Genomic DNA, 4,811 nt, shown 5'->3' with positions numbered 1-4,811 from the left:
CGGCGTTGTCCTCACACGTAGCGGCGCTTTCTTAATCATCATCTGTCTATCTCTCGGCATTAGTCGAGAAGAAAAGGAGAAGGGCAGCGATGCGGAGTAACCTACGAAGGATCCACCAAAGAGGAAGAGAGAAAGAGTGAGAAAAAGAAAGAGAAAGAAAAAGAGAGAGAGAGAGAGAGAGAAGCATCGGGCAGGAGGAAAGGCTGAGCGCGTTCGGGGGGGTACAAAGAGCAAGGAAACGGGTAGAAGGAGGCAAAAGAAGGAGGCAGAGGAAGAGAAAAGGAAGGGAGCGAGAGAGGGTGATGCGAGGAAAGAGAAAGGATGAAAAGACAGAAGGAAGGGGGTTGGGCGCGAGCGAACGCGTGCAGAGCGAAAGAACGAAGGAGGAAAGAGTCCCGCGTAGAAAGCGCTGGACGAACGGTGAAGAAAGACGGAAAGAGTGTACCAGACCGGAGAAGGATGAGGACGACGAGGGCGGGTGGGAAACGGGGGGCGGGGGGGGGGGAGGGGGAGAGACGCTTCTTACTCCGCCCAGCATCCAAGATGGCGTTGGCAGCGGCTCCCCTCGTCATTAAAATCAATAATTAAAAAATACATCCGTGGGCACCTTCGCTTTTCTAGCGCCTCGTGACGCGTGCTCGGCACTACCCGCCCCACCAACCCTCGCCGCGTATATATCTGTACATGTATATAGGTATATGCGCAGCAACCGGCCGAGTGAGAACCACTGGCACCGGTTCTTCATGGGTAGTGGGGCGACACGGGGGTTGACTCGGGGCTTGGAGGGACGCGGCAGCGGTAGTGGCAGCAACGCTGCTGGCAGGGGGTGACTGAGCTTGGCTCGCTGGGGGGTTGGGGGGTGTAGTGGTACCAGGCTGCACTGGCGAGACCCTTAAACAGGGACACAAGGACGAGTGGATGGGTACGGGAAGTAGGTACTTCCTCCGACCACCTCGAGCTCCCCCTCCCCCCACCCCCCAACTCTCCGCAATGATCCGTGTTGCCCCACCTTTAACTCAGTGCCCCCCTGCAGAATAATCACCTGTACCTATTTCCTCATACGACACTCCAAACTTACGGTCCGGCTAGATTTTTCAAGTCCTTTCGTTAGAATGGGTTGTCAACGTGGACAATATGGAATACTAATTGATTTCGGGGTTGGTTCGGCGACGACGAACGAGCAATACGTATATACGGGGTTTTAAGACGATTAAAGTGCTAAATGAGCGTTAAACTCTTAATTAAAAATGAAGTTATAAAAAGTTGTATTTAAGTTTGATTTGTTAAAGATGTATAATAATTGGAAGTTCATATTTAATATTATTATACGGGACAAGCATAATAATAACACTTTTCTTTAATCATCATATCTTTCTTTTTAATTTGTCAAAAATGTTGGAAATTTTCAAGAAGTTTCCAATTTTATGTATCTTGTATGCGAATAATGCACTGAATTCAACTCTAGAAGCGTAGATGATTATTAACATGTTATATATCTAAAAAGATAAAAATAATTTTATTATTAAATATGAATTTTAATAGTTAAATTTAAATATTTGTTTATCTATGTTTAAACTAATAAAGATCTTACAAAATATATAAAGATAGGTGTCCTATGGAAAATTATCCCATCGTATGTCTATAAAGGATAACGTTTTTTTTTTTTTTTTGTACAAAAATATTTCGTAATATCCGTGTTTTAAAGTTTTGTATGAAAAGTTATTAAGGAAATTATAATCAGTTATGTAATTTAAAGTCTAGATTGCTTGGATCAAAATCAAGGACTTTCAACTTTCATGTTAGAAGGTTTCCATATTAAACCGAATACAGTACCTTTCAATTTCAACGGATAATTATACGTAATAAATTACACGCTAAGCACATGTAAATTATTTCCAACAATTTCGCAATAATTTCGTATTCATTTCTACATATTCTCGGTTGTACCTGTAAGTTATATAATTTATAATAAGTACTTCAAAAGATGATTAAATGTTACGTTTCAAGACAAGTTATGTCACTTAATCGTAACATATGAATGTCTACATTCATGTTTAACAATACGATCAATTTGTGGTTTTGTAAAAAATTCCTGAATAATAAACGTAGACTGTGGAATTCATTTTTATACAAACACACTCGTATGTAAAATTTGCGCAATTATAAACTCTCAGACAAATTAATATATGAGTTTCCTTGAAACAAAAATCTCCATCTTGCGGTTCAAAACGAACGACGCGTATTTATTTAGTGAAAGTTGTAATTGCAAAAATTATACTTTATAAAATATATAGCACATAGAGTAAAGAAACCACAAGAGAAGTCGTAAATCTATGAAATTAAATAATGTGGGCAAAATTGTTTCGATGAATTTTGTGATTTGAATGCCTCGTGTGAAACAAGAATAGCTGTCAAATATTCGTATCTTCAAATATATCACAAAATCATTAATAACATAACTTCGTAATTTATCTTTTGCCACTAATATTTCAGATTAAATTCAGTTTTATTATTAAATTTGTTAAAACCGTCGGATTAAGATCGTCTAATAGGTATTTCTTTATATATTGTGGTTATTTATATTGTTATTTTACATCATAACAAGCATATAAGGCAACAATAAACATACAAAATGCTAATAAAAAAAATATTATGTAATTGCAAAAAAAGTTATTACTACATTTCTTATACTTATGTCTTAGCTTCGTAGCATTTTGAAACATTCAAGTCAATTGTGATTAAAACAATAATAAAAATCACCTCGAAAAGGGACAAATTGATTTATGACTCTAATAAAAGCACAAAATTTTTCAACAAATTTCTTTTTTCGACGAGAGTAAAGTAAATTTGGGATGTACATCGAAACAAGTATAATATATGACTCAATGTACGAATCATCGTTTAATATACTTCTTTCAGCAAAATAAATTGTACAACTTGCAAAAAATAATAACTTACCTACTATTCTTTATATATAAATAGTTTCAATGAAATTTTAGTAACGAAAATTTATTTAATAATGTAAAATTTACATTGAAACGTAATTGAAACGTGCGTGTTCAGATTCTTTAATTTAAAAAAAAGTATCACTTATATATTGTTCTATTATTATTGTCATACATGTATTTAAATCTAATATTTTAATAGTATTTATTATTTCGATATAGACATATTTTTATAGTAGTATAAAAATTGCAAAGTGAATGACATTTATCATATCAATACTGATCGAAATTTATACATATATTTCTTTCCTTTTAAATAATATTAAATAGTAAATAGGTATAATATAGTATAGTTAAGTGATGCCATAGATTTCAGCCAAATCTTATTTGTATTACTACAATTCATGCTAAATAGTGAAAATGAATTAATCGTCATATTTTATCGCTGGAAACAACATGCTTCCTAGTAATTCAGAACGATATATTTTCGTAAAATATTTTTAATTTATTTAAACTAATTCTTAGTGATTTAAACATACAGCCACTAATTTATAAATATTAATAACTGCTTGTATAAGACACTTTATATTTAAAATATGCCTATCTCTGTTTAACATAGAAATATCTCAACATAATATAACAAGCTATTGGAATCTTTACATTATTATGAAATATGACAAACATACTTGTATTATATACATTTCGTAGTTTCATCAAATTATATTTTCATATATTAATTGGTCCCATCGCATATAAATTGTGGTTCTTCGTTGTTATTCGAGATAAAAATGCGAAGTGTCAATGTTTTCCAAATGCCAATCAATCTTTACAAATTACGAAACAAAGACTGTAAAAAATATAATCAAATTTTAGTGTTAAATTACCAGGAAAACGTCGATTCGTCCCTAACAGTAAAATTCCCACCGTGGGAGAAAACGAACGACCCTGAAGAAAATAGACCAATACACCGTACCACTAACTGTAAGCACCTTTCGAAGAAGAACACCATCCTAAGGATATCATCTTCCGGAAAAATGAGCAAAACAATTTGTGCACTTTGACGGAGAAGAGATTCATGGAGGGAAATCCTTGGGATACAGCGAAAGAGCCTCGATTACAAATCCTTCGACGAACATTAAACACGACAAGAAACTGCTTCGCGTAATAAAGTAGCTGGTCAGAACGAAAAGGGACAAAGGGGCCGAAGCAGGTGCAGCACCCTCGAAGGCAGCAATATTTAGGGCACGGGCCACGAATTTTAGCTTAGCGGAGGTGGTAGGAAAGTGGCCCCCCCCCCAGGTAGAAGGGAATTTCGAAAGCGTAGGTAAGCGGCGTGCTAATCGGGTACGCGGACGGCAAACACTCGGCGGGAAGGTGGGTCTCGTTGAAGAAGGGACACGTGCATACATACGTAACGTATAGAATCGGTGAAACGCGACGTGTTCGACGGCTAGCCGGAAGGACGGTGTATGGTGGAGGAGCAAAAGGTTGAATACAGGACAAGAGAGGAGAAGGAGGGTCCGATGGGCTGGTACCCACCCAGATGGAGGTGGCACAAGGAGGTGGGACTCTTCGCCTCGTTCTCCACTTTCAGTGGCAAGTCCGAAGAGGCAGTCACAACGCGACTGCTCTAAGAGCCAGGCCGCCCGCCGCCACTCGACCACACACCTGTGTGGAAACCGTGCATCGACGAGTGCGCGCACACCTGTGTGCGTGTGTGTGTGTCCATCTTGCACATTCACACGGGAACCCGAGGTCGACAGTCGACGCGCCGCGTCCACCACCTGCGGAATTCCACGCGTGCGACGCGACCGACCACGCGTCCGACACAACTGTGATAAAACACATCGTCAATGATAAATCACG

This window comes from Frieseomelitta varia, unplaced genomic scaffold (assembly GCF_011392965.1).
Source record: "Frieseomelitta varia isolate USP_RPSP 00005682 unplaced genomic scaffold, Fvar_1.2 scaffold_541, whole genome shotgun sequence".
In the NCBI taxonomy this organism is placed as follows: domain Eukaryota; kingdom Metazoa; phylum Arthropoda; class Insecta; order Hymenoptera; family Apidae; genus Frieseomelitta; species Frieseomelitta varia.
Note: the sequence above shows the minus strand (reverse complement) of the source record.